Source organism: Schistocerca serialis, chromosome 9 (genome assembly GCF_023864345.2).
Source record: "Schistocerca serialis cubense isolate TAMUIC-IGC-003099 chromosome 9, iqSchSeri2.2, whole genome shotgun sequence".
NCBI lineage: Eukaryota > Metazoa > Arthropoda > Insecta > Orthoptera > Acrididae > Schistocerca > Schistocerca serialis.
In genome coordinates, this window is record NC_064646.1 from 435,559,949 (window position 1) to 435,573,198 (window position 13,250).

The 13,250-nt window shown below is 42.8% G+C and overlaps 1 pseudogene; it reads right to left on the bottom strand.

The window, feature by feature from the left end:
• Positions 1-12,851: 12,851 nt before the first annotated feature.
• LOC126420280 (5S ribosomal RNA) lies at positions 12,852-12,969 on the bottom strand (annotated as a pseudogene).
• Between the last annotated feature and the right edge of the window lie 281 nt (positions 12,970-13,250).

The window sequence follows — 13,250 nt, forward strand, 5'->3', positions numbered from 1 at the left end:
GTGACTCATCTGACCAGCCTACACGTTTCGATTGATCCACTGCCAATCTCGTCGAACCTGCTCCCACTGAAATCGTAACTATAATGTCATTTAGTCAACGTGGTAACATATAGGGGACATATGCTACCGGTCCCCATGTTCGACAAATTGGGCTGTGAGCCGTGGCTGGCTTGTGTTATGCCTTGGATTAAACCTTGGTTACTATTCTGTGATTAGTCTCCTGCAGTTATCACCATTGCGCTGTTACCCTCTCTCTCCACGAGTCACAGCAGCAGCGTGTATCGATATTCGCACCCTTGTACTATCTTTGGCCTCGCGCTTATAGTTTCCGGCTGTGCCGTGTGCGGGCAGATGGTCGGTTGGCGTGGAGCAGCGAGGAAGTCTCCGTGGCGCGTGTGTGGCCGGGGGCGCTGGCGGCGTCCACGCGCGTTCGGGGTGTCAGGTGCTGTTCCCATTGCTACGAGGTCCGTGGCTCACCGGTCCCGGACACGAAAGTTGAGTCTAATCTACGAGCCAGCCCCAACTGTTCACATTGTGTCGTTTGAATTTCGTTGTGGGCTGTTGGGACATCCGGACGAGCAACAACGTGTGTTTTCAGGTTGGCGAAATTCTAGCAGCCTTCCTGTGGAATTTAACTTAACTCGATTATTTTTGAATTGAAGAGCACCAGCGGAATCTTCTGGCTAGTGGCCGTTAACGTTCCGGTTACCTGCCTTGCCTGTTGACATAAATTCAGGCAGTGTATTTTCCTCGTCGTGTTGTGGCTGTCCAGCACAGCGTGCAGTTTGACAGCTGAATATTTAATTCGTTGTGGGCGCCGATACCTTCTGCGCCGTTCCATTGAACTCCCTGTTGTGTGCTGGTCGGGTGGAGCGGAAGTTATCCTGTCGTTCGGTCCGTTGACTGTCTCTTGGTTGGACTGCCGCCGGATTGAGAATTGTTGGGCCGACTGCCTGTCTCACCTAAGCGAGAGTAAGTGTTTGAGCTCCAGGCGGACCCACGGAAACTTTTGAGCGCCGTTGGATGTGCTGCCTTTTCATATTTGTCGTTGTTTATGTGTGGCTTCTAGCCCTTAAGGCGTGAGATTGTTTGGGCCTTCAGCCTGATTTAAAGAAATTTTAGGATAAGGCCTTCTGCCTTTTAAAATTAAAATTCTTGTTTTTGAGTCTTAAGTGATTCGCCTTCAGCCGGTTTTAAATTAATGTTGTTTTGCCCTTGAGGCGTGAGATTGAATGGCGCATTTAGCCGGGAATTAAGTTCTAAAATTAATGTCTGACTTTCTCTGTTTTTAATGTTTTCTTTACTCTTGTAATGGTCGTCAAATGAATAAAGTAGTATGTTCGGGTGCAATTGGCAGTCACTCATTTTGGCCCCTTTGCACAACTATCTGTCCTGTCCTACGGGTATAACAGGGGATCTCAGGCTGAACAGTATCTGAAACTCACATGCCCACAAAATCATTGTACTTTGTCGTCAGATCTCCCACAAATCACCACATAACCTGCTTTACAGAGCACACAGGCCTCTGACATGCTCCATCTGTAACGATGTGTGGACACCTAACATGTTTTCACCTCTTCGTGGTTTCTCCATTCTTCAATCACTTTCCATAGGTGCTCGGGACAGTACCAAGCGAACAGCTGGTAAGTTTCACCATTTCTGTGATGCTCGTTCACACGTGCCAGGCAATAAAAATCTGCCCTTTGTCAAGGTCGCTCGTGTCAGCGGAATTCCACATTTGCGGTCTGTATCGTCGCTTGAGTGATTCCTCATTCGTCTCTGCTCCACTTACACTACAACCAGAACATTACGACCACCTACCTAATAGACGGTATGTCCACTTTCAGTAAGGATAACAGCGGCGACGCGCCGTGGCATGGGAAGAATGAGGCCTTGGTCGGTCGCTGGACACCATATCTGCAGACAGAAGTTACCCACTTCCAGTAAATTTCGGGGAGGGGGGGGGGGGCAATGAGCTCTGACGCCACATTCAGCCACAAAAAAAGGCTCCGAGCACTATGGGACTTAACGCCTGAGGTCATCAGTCCCCTAGACTTATAACTACCTAAACCTAACTAACCTAAGGACGTCACACACATCCATGCCCGAGGCAGGATTCGAACCTGCGACCATAGCAGCAGCGCGGTTCCGGACTGAAGCGCCCAGAACCGCTCGGCCACAGCGGCCGGCTTAGGAAGCCTTTGCCGGTTTATTCACGCGCATGATTATGTAGACTGCCGTCTCCATCTCCCTCATCCCAACCTCCTCCTCCCCTCCCTCCTCCTCCCCTCCCCCCACAAATTCCGTGGCCACAGGAGGACGCGAAACAGAACATCCCAGATGTGTTCATCAGGTTCAGATCTGGCGAGTTGGGTGCCCAGTACCTCAATAGGAACTCGCAACTGTGTTCCTCGAACCACTCCATCACACTCCTTGTGACACGGTGCATTATCTTGCTGAAAAATGCCGCTGCGGTCGGGAAACATGAAGTGGTGTACGTGGTCTGCAACCAGTGTACGATACTCCTTGGCCTTCATGGTGCCTTGCACGAGCTCCACTGGACGCATGGATAGCCACGTGAATGTCCCCCAGAGAATAATGGAGCCGCTGCCAGCTTACTTTCGTCCAACAGTAAAGGTGCAAGGAGCTGTTCCCCTGGAAGATGAAGTCGCACCCTCCCATCGGCATGATGAAGAAGGTATCGGGACTGATGAGACCATGGAACGCTCTGTCACTGCGCCAACATCCAGTGTCGATGATCACACGACCATTTCCGTCGAAGGTGCCAATGTCGCGGTGTTAATATTGGCACATGGATGGGTCGTCGGCTGCGGAGGTCTATTGTTATGAGTGTTCGATGCACCGTCTGTTCAGACACACTTGTACTCTACCCACCATTAAAGTCTGACGTTAGTTCTGTCACAGTTCGTCGTCTGTCCTGTTTTATCAGTCTGCCCAGCCTATGACGGCCGACATCTGTGGTGAGGGTTGACCGACCAAACCCCTGACATCTGGATGTGATTTCACCTTGACTCCGACACGTGTTAAAGACATTCACCACCGCATTCCTAGAACACCAGAAAAATAGTGCCGATTCCGAAATGTTCGTGCTGAGCCTCCGGCCCATCACAATCTGCCCTTGGTCAGATAGATCGCGCGCCTTCCCCATTCTACACACGGACAGGACGCTCACTGACACTTAATGTACCGTGCTTGTGTTTGCCTAGCAGTCATTCCTCGCCGGGTGACGCTGCTGTTACCTGGATGATCGGTAATGGATCAGTGGTGATAATGTTCTGACTGATCAGTGTGTATGCTTTCCTTAAACGTCACGTTCCCGCAAACCGACGTGGAGGCATTCAGTCTGACGATGGACAGCGGTCGTAGTATTAGGTTGGTGCATAAATTCGTAGAGTTTTTGTTTTGCATGTTCGTTTTCCTGTCGCTAATTTTTTATTTGTAATTCACTGTTGGTATTTGGGTTTGAATTTTGTCATTTTGTCACTTGTAGATAGTGAGTGGAGCCATTAGACGGTAGAAAATGGAGTGACAGTATTTCCGACATATTCTTCTGTTTGTGTGCAATAGTGTGGTGATAGCAGTGGAGGCAGCAGAAACATTTGCGCCATGGGGATAATGCCTTTGGACAGAGTATGGCAAGAAAATGTTTTCCTCGCTTTGAGAATGTTCAGTTCGGCAGTACAGACTCTCCACGTTCAGGAAGAACTTCGGGGTTTGATGAAAATACTTTAACCGCATCAATTTACAATGCTCCATGTCAGTGTACTCGAGAACTGGAAAATGTCATGAACTGTGATTGTTCCACCATCGTGCGTCATTTTCATGCGATAGAGAAGATTCAAAGGTCAGGTGTATGAGTACTGCATCATCTAAGCCAAAACCACAAAAATCAGCGTGTTGTCATATGTGCATCTCTACTTGTTCGTCATCAATTTGTTAGTGAAGAACACCGACCATTCATACTCCGTATCGCTACTGGCGACGATAAATGATGTTTTTATGCTAACAGAAGGAAAATAAAGGAATGGTTGAACCCAAACAAAGCAGCAACTCCCCGTAAAAGAACCTGCGCATTACCCGTGAAAGATAATGTTATGCATCCGGTGGAACACCGACAGTGTGGTGTACAAGAACTTCTTCCCCGAGGAGTAGCCATCATCGCTGATATCTTTTTGTGAACAACTGAGACGTCTTGCAGACGCAACCCATGAACAACGACCAGGATGATAACGCCTGTCCGCATTAGGCTAGACTGGCAAAAAACACTATACAGGAGTTGGGTTGGTAAATCATTCCGCACCCGCTTTATTCACCCGATCATGCGCCTTCAGATTTTCACATTTTCCGTTATGTATCAAACCACCATCTAGCAACCTCCTTTCCGGATGAAAATTCGGTCCAAACATGTTCAAATGTGTGTGAAATCTTATGGGCCTTAACTGCTAGGGTCATCAGTCCCTAAGCTTACACACTACTTAACCTAAATTATCCTAAGGACAAACACACACACCCATGCCTGATGGAGCACTCGAACCTCCGCCGGGACCAGCCGCACAGTCCATGACTGCGGCGCCTAAGACCGCTCGGCTAATCCCTCGCGGCGATCCAAACATGGCTCGGCGAGTTCTTCGCCTAAAAAGCACGTGATTTCTGCAGTTGCGGAGTCCAAAAGTTACACCGGTGTTGGCAGACTGTTGTGTTCAGTGAAGGTGAATATATTATTGATGACTAAAATCTCTGTTTTGTGTATTTGGAAATTTCTGGCCTTATGGGACCAGACTGCTAAGGTCATTGGCTCCTAAGCTTATGCACTACTTAATCTAACTTAAACTAACGCGAAGGACAACACACACACCCATGACCGAGGGAGGACTCGAACCCCCAACGCGGGAAGCCGCGTGGACCGTGACAAGACGACTGAGACCTCGCGGCTACCCCATTCGGTTTGTGTATCTGTTCTGTGTATTAGACTTACGCACTAACCTAACGTTTTAAGTCAACAGTGTATGTACAGGGATCGCAGAGGCAGAACCCTGAGGCGCTTCAACGAGGGCATCTTCGAAATTCGCGAATTGACGCGGATACGTGTCTGACTGCCCACTTGACGCTAGCAAATCAGTAGGAAACCAATTCTCTCCTCCCAATGATTTTTACGATACCCGTCGTTGTAATATTCTCTATGAGGAACGCAGCCCTTGTAGGATATTCATTTGCTGGTGAAACTGGGCTACTTTCCAGGAACAAGCTCACCCTTCCCTGCGCGATTTGCGAGAGATTTTTGCCAGTGCCACTGCATGGCGCTGCACGGACTGGGCAGTTATCAACACAGTCATCGACCACGCCGAGGAAAAGAACGACTTGCCGTCACGAAACGCTCGTTAGGGGGAGACCCGTCTTCCGACTGAATTATTCAGGGAGGCGTTCCGTCCCAGTTGTTGCTTCTCGTATCGGCATTTTTTTGTGTCCGTAATTACTACCTATGTGTGTTAAACCTCCTACTGGGGGTCCTGTTGAAATAAGTGCTGCATCTTAAAAAATGTGTCAAGGATGCCAATGAAATGCTTTGAAAATGGGACAGAAATCGACCGGCTATTGCGCCATAACGCGCAGCAAACTGATTTGCGGGCCTGGGAGCTGACCTTGGACGAATCCCGACGGTATATTCACGAATAAATGAATTAAATTCACTGACATGAGATCAATACAAGAGTCAATAGCGATAAAAATTGCAAAGACTAAATGATGTCAATGAAAACCAGGCAGAAATGCAGAACCTAACAAATAAAAATAAAAACTAAAGTCCTAATGTTCTGCAAAATTATGTTTATTTGGTCACGAATTGGCCCTCGACTTCTCAGGCTATCTTCAGATGACAAATGTCGCAAACACAGATAAACATGAATTGTGACTTATACAGATATTATCAAGTATTTGCACAAAAGATACAAAAATGGCAGAGTGTTTATATAGGATAACATTACATTAATTGCGTTAGCTAAAAAGAGGCAAACAAAATTTGTTATGTGGTAATAAATATAACAAACGATGAGATACAGGATGAATTTACAGTCTGAATCTAGTGCGCTGGCCAACAGCAATCACTTAGTAGCTTCAAAACCTGGTGCAAAATTCCATATACTGCCAACATTTCAGACAATCTTGCATAAAAGTTAAAGTCTTGCAACTACAGATATGCATTTTATAATACCAGTAACGTATCAAAATTTTTATTCGGTGGGAAAAACAAACTGCAACTCTTGGCTCATAGTGGTATGTGAAAAACCACTTGCAAGCAGTGTGAAAAAGTGTCCATTGGTACGTCAGGCGGAGCTATGGCAATTAGGCTACCTTGATCATGAGAAAAGATGGCGATTTATCACCTGGCGTTCTTCCCTTATAGCAATAAACGAGGAAGCAGTTACGTTTTATGGCACTTGCTTAAATTACGTGAAAGTAAGTACTTGTAATTAATGAAGGATGGTATTCAAAGTGCAATAAATGTAATATAAAGTAAATAAATCTGTCCTCAGCGTACAGTTAAGCAGAAAAAAATCACCATTACCCTACGTGGTCACTTTACGAAGTACATGTAAATGACAACCAAATAACTTAAGATTTCTCAATGCTTTTGAATCAAAATCATCGTGTGCGTTTAACATTAATAAGTCTTAAGCATTCAGGCAATTTCCAAAAGTTCAAACAAAAATGAACACAAAACATTTTTCAAGAGATGATTGGTCATTTGTTCACCAAAGTCTCTTAGGTTAATACAAAGTATCTTGAAAAAGATACTTGGTTCTAATCGCTCTTCAGTCACCTTCATCCACCCCGCTGGTAGGCCACGTCTTCAGCTAATTACAAAAGACTTGATACTGTGGATCCACAATATACTACAGCAATTTCCCAATAAGATCTTTCTTTTTCTTGTTTATGGAAACTTTCCCATCTTATGCTTCTGTCTGAGGAAGCCCTTTGTTCTTGTTGGGAAGATATGTGCTGGCTTTCACCAATGTAGAGGTATGAACTTCGAGTCTTCCAATATATGGCTTAAAAGCAACTTGCTTCTGTACTCATAGTACGCAAACTGTTGGGGAGTATATAATGCTTCGTCCTTTTCTTGTGTCGTTTTCCACTGTTTCATTTGATACGGCGACCTCTTTGCATAAAGAGATTCACATGATTTAAAATTCACTACTTCGCTTGTTTTTCCTGCATAAACTTTAAAGCGAACTGATTCGATAGATATATACTGATGGCCACTAAGCACTCGGTAGCACATTCGCAACTTTCTTTGCATGGCATCAGTCACACTCAGGTGGTAGATAAGAGTGCCTTCTTATAGAGAATCAGTGGCAGATTTTGCCAGATCTGGCACTGCCTGTTAAGATCAATAACACTCTTATTACCATATGGTCTCTGCATGCATTTGCAAACTAGTAGAGTTCTCTTATGTTTTTGGGGACGAATTTCTCAATGTAGTAGCATAGAAATATGCACACTTCATTATGAGCTTAGCCTTTATGATAACAATAAAACATACCTTCATCTGTCTGATGTGGTGTATCTTAAAATTAAAAACTCCCAGCTGCCCGAGATAAAAAAAAATGCTCTGGCAAACGACAGCCAGAAGTTATCACTGTCTTTTTTAATTTTAGCTGCTTTGTCATTACACTGGAAACTTACAAACCTGTCTTTTCGGATAAATATTCCATTTTAATGGTTCAATGAAAGCCTTTGCGTTGTACAAAAAACAACAATATAGCATACTAAAAGATAATCAAGCTTTCCTGTCTTTCGTAGTTCTTTTTTCCTTTTTTCATCTACACTTGAAAACTCAGAGTTGCTCATCTTAATATTACTGAGGGAATAGTTAATTAAATTCTACAACAAAAAAATCACGAACTGATGTAGCTTGATTCCAGCTCAGTTACACGTTTATTTCTAAAACGTGACAACTCTTAGAATTTTCCCTTGTTAGAAAAACGCACATTTCAGTCCGATCTCTACAAGTAGCAAGACATCCCGTTTTCATTGCAGTCGATGCATCTATTTCTCAACAGACCGAAACCAACAAAATCTGCATTTTCAGTAGTTGAGGAGTTATCCCCTTTTAGTAATAAGTAATTCAACTGCAGTACCAATATACTCGCAGATTGAACCAAAGGGTACGCAGAGACAGTTAATAATTGTTAATGGAACAGTCTATAAGTTTCAGTTGGTATTGCAATTGTGAAAATGTAAGCTGAGTTGCTTTTGAGATCTGAAGAAGGTGTGATGTGTGGCCGAAATCGACTGTCTTCAATAAAAAATAGTGGTACAGCTGTATATCTTATAATCCAATTTTTAAAAGTTAAATTGTTTATAAACGGGGAATGTCACATGCTAGTCACACACTATGACCAGTTCCATCTGTCCATTGGAGCTTTAAGAAGCCCTTAGCTCATTGGCCGACAGTCAGCGTGGCGAGGCAGTCTTGCCCCCCCTCCCCCCCCCCCCCCCCCGTCCACCCTCCTCCCTCTTCCTGATCAGGAATGCTTTGCTATTGGCCACTGAAATTGCCACATTCACACCTGCGCGTTTTCCACTCACGCTGAAATAAACATGAGGCTGCAGTCTACCTCAGAAGCGTGCTCGTCGCTCCTGAAGCTGTCGGTAAGTTTCGCCGATGAAATATTGTTGGGACTTCACAATGATATCCGACGTCTTCGGCGCAGATTCGTTTCTACTACTAGCCCCCATCGGGAAAGCCTCAAGGAACACGCTTTGGGTGTGTTTCAGTATAGATGTGCTTTTCTTTGCTTGACTGCTCTTTTATTTCTGAATTTCTATCCAGATGAAGTCTAATGGAAGCCATAACGTTGTTATATACTTTCTTCAGTATAGCGACACAGACGGTATTAACGCCTTTTTTGTCGAGAGTTGTCAGTACGTATTTTGTTGATTTGCTGTAAACGTTTCTTAAAAGCTGTGACTCTCATACAAACTGCCAATTTAAACTTGTTGCCAGTTCTACACTTACGTCCGTAACTTCCCTATCGTCCATTGTGCTATATCCACCTCTAAACTAAGACTGTTGCCCTGCTTGATTGAAATCCAAAGCATTTTTTTTCAGTTAGTAATAGGTTTAATGGACATCTTATAGATAACGATGGAGAGGTTTATCTGTACCCTTTCTTGAGCACGAGACTTATCCTAGCTCTCTTCCAGTTTTGGGAAAATTCGTCATTCGCAAATTTCTATTTTTTTAATCTTCCACTAGTTTTAATTATTTCAATCGAAGCACATCGATCTTCAGACTCATTTCGTTTCTTCACACATTGAATGACTTGATACATCACATCAGGCCGTACTTCCAGTATATTACCGTCATCATCATCATCATTATCACCATCGTCGTTATCTCTAACTGTGTTTTGTATCTTTATTATTCGCGCAAACTAAGTTGCCACTCGGCGCGGTGGCTGATAGGAACGACTGTGAATAGGAAGTGCATCTGCCGTCGCTTCCATCAGCCACCACGCCGAGTGTCAACATAGTTTGCGCGATTAGTACTACAGGGCCAACCTGTCATCTCGTCACACGGCCCGAGTAGCGGGTTGGCTATCTAACGGCTTTCAGTTTATTTTCGATATTTCACATAATTACTGACCGACTTTAGAAATTTAAAACGCAGTCATATTCTACTCATTATGTGCTATAATCAATCGTCAAAGGCTAATCACAATAAGTCAGATTTTAAATTTATAAACTGCTTGTATGTTTGGTGTAGCGTAACTCACGGTATCCAAGTTACCCAGACTGTATTCATCCAGTATTTGGGAATGAGAGCACTTAGCGACGACGAATTTCACACACAATTTCAACCTCTTCGAAACTTTTTCTCGCTAATACCCTCCTCCCCCGCTCCCTACTTCCTCTGAAAGAGCAGAGCCGACTTTCTTCCCTGTCCATCCCTAATGCTACACAAGAAGCTTCAAATAAAAGAGAAAGAGAATACGAACAAATTCCAGCTGAGAAGTGAAACCTCTATTAACACATACGTTGTTACAAAGCGTTTCATTAATTTCCCCATTTACTGCATAGCACAGGATGTTTATATTACATAATAAAAAGCATATTGCTCGAAAACTAAGGGTGATACAAAAAAGCTAAGACTAGATTTTGGATTCAGCTCATAAAAATCTATAAAGAGCAGCTATCAAAGTAAAAATAAAATTTTTTTCGTTGGCCTGTGTTGTAGTACAAATATTTCATTGTGTTTAACTTTATCTACGTGTTTGTATCCAGGGTTAATTATCAGTCGTGTGTTCAGTATTATAATTAGCTTCCTCCTTCCACTGTTAGTTAAAAGTACTTCATGAAGGAAAACAAAGAGTAAATCTTACGTAATTTAAATACTGTGTGGAAAAGTAATTTTTTGGTGTATGATAATGCTGAGGAAAAGTTATGTCATATTGGTTCTCTTCTGTGTCATTAAAAGGATATAATATAATTTCAAAATAGTCTTTTATTCATTTACAAGTATTTCACTGAAGCTAATCCTCAATCTTAATTGAAAAGTAATTCTGCTCGAATTTATACCGTCACACCTTACACTTGCGTAGACATTCAACTACAATTTTAAGAAAGGTAACTGACGAAAGCAGCTTAAAATATAGTCAGATTAGGCATTATGCCATGCAGTGATTTATTTCATATCATGTGGATCAGCATTTCTCATTTTCGCGGTATACAGACAGGGCAGAGCTGAGTTATCCTTTGTAAGGTAAGAAGCAATTGCAAGCCTAAATGGACTTTCTAAAGTGGAATTAGGAATAGTTTTCGTTTGCAAAGTTTTTATACAAAGTCAGTAGATCAGTTTCCGTAACAGGGCACGGTGTGAATCACATTGTGACTGTTTGGCGAGAAAGTCACTCTGCCTATTATTGAGAACCATTCTTTGTATTCAGTTTCATGTGTAGGTAGTTAGATTCAGTTTAGATTAATTGTCATAACACACATTGAAATAATTTTCACAGCTAATGCTCATATTGTAATGAAGGATAGCAAAGATTATTATAGATCAGAGTGCATGGACGACACTGTAATCGCAATTGAAAAGTACTTGCTTTTACATTTCTAGCGAGAGCCTTTGTCACACACAGTTTCCAGTTAACAAGTTTCAGTATTAAATTTGATATATATAAAACAAATTATATGGTTAAAGTATATGTATCCCCTGTGTTATTTAAAATTACTGTGGTATCCTGAGATATGATACATAATTTGACAGATTCAATGAATTTTTAACAAAATTTGTGGTAACTTTGTGTACTTGCATAGAAAAGTAAGATTAATATTAGAAGCTTCTGCAATCTTCAGACTTACATGTTTGAGGCAATTTTCAACTTTATATCTAAACATATTGCGAAAATGATGTTATGCTGCGATTTTCAATTAATCACAAGAAAAATTTTGATTCAAAATTTTGTAAATGTGACTCTCTAAACGTTGTGACCAGAAAAAATATAAACTTTACATCTTGCCAGAAAACCCAAAGTTATTAGAAAATATTGTGCAATATGTTGAAGGTCGCCACGATTACTATGTGACTTGGGGGAATTTCCCTGTTCAAGCCACACCAAGTATCGACCCGTTCTGCTAGTAGCCGCGTTCTGGTATAGATCCTCAAACTCTGCTCACACAAGGCTACCAACCAATTATTTCCTCCAACAAATGCTTTGCTGGTATAAAGAAAACCGTTAGAACTATACAGGAAATACATCACAGCTAAATTCCTGTTGACAAGTTTCCACTTCTCACATGACAGTTTGTTAACATCAATTAGAGAACTTACTACTAAGTGCTATATGGACAGCTATCGCTTTAACAAGAAACTCCCTCATTAGCAGATCTTTAGTTCGATGATTTGCTGTTGTCTGTCCGCAGCCCGTGGTCTTGCGGTAGCGTTCTCGCTTCCTGCGCACGGGGTCCCGAAACATATAAAATAACAGTAATATTAACCATCACTAGGAATATAATAGATTAATAGAATAAAATGTCTTTTTTTAAATGTATCGTTGTTAATATATTTAAATAAATATATATGGTTACAAAAAAAACAAAAAGGTTCGATTCCCGGCGGGGTCAGGGATTTTCTCTGCCTCGTGATGACTGGGTGTTGTGTGTTCTTCATCATCATTGACTCGCAAGTCGCCGAAGTGGCGTCAACTAAAAAGGACTTGCAATACGGCCGCCAAACTTCCCCACATGGGGCCTCCCGGCCAACAACGCCATACGATCATTTCATTTTCATTTTTGCTGTTGTCTGAATGTGTCGCCATTTCCTCAAATTTCAGCTGCTTCAGCGCGTCCTAAGCCTACACCTTAGTGAAACTGAACGTTGAGATGTACCTTCCATACATTCGACGTTCTCTCGATAAGAAAACGTTTTATGATAATTTAACAGCATTGCCTCCCTCAAGAGAGATTTGCACTGATGGATCTAAACAAATGATTGAGCTGGAAGCGCGGTCATTTAAGGCAAAGCTAAAAGAGAAGACAAATTCAATTTCCCTAAAGTAGCACCTATCCTCGCTGCAGATATTATGGCTATTTTAGAGGGATTTAAATGTGCAAAGTAAGTTCAAGAAGCACTCCGTTTTCAGGCCACAACTGGCCCATCGGGACCATCCGACCGCCGTGTCATCCTCAGCTGAGGATACGGATAGGAAGGGCGTGTGGTCAGAACACCGCTCTCCCGGTCGTTACGATGGTTTTCTGTGACTGGAGCCGCTACTATTCGAGTAGCTCCTCAATTGGCATCACGATGCTGAGTCCACCTGGAAAAATGGCAACAGCACATGGCAGCCCGGATGGTCACCCAACCAAATGCCGGCCACGTCCGACAGCGCTTAACTTCGGTGATCTCACGGGAACAGGTGTATCCACTGCGGCAAGGCCGTTGCCCCTAAGTTCAAGAAGAACCAATCATTATTTTATCAGATTCAAGCTAGGCAATGACGCTATTAAAATACCACGATGTCAACTACACCAAAAATTTATGTAATGTACCACATTACAGAAGCAGTTCAGGAGATTTCCAGTGTAATTAATACTACTATCACGTTTATTTTGTGTGGAGCTACTCAGTGGAACAAAAGGAAACGAAGAAGTAAATGCTCTGGTCAGGATTCAGTGAAATATGACAATGGCCTACATACCATAAGGATTTGAATCGTGGCCTGTGG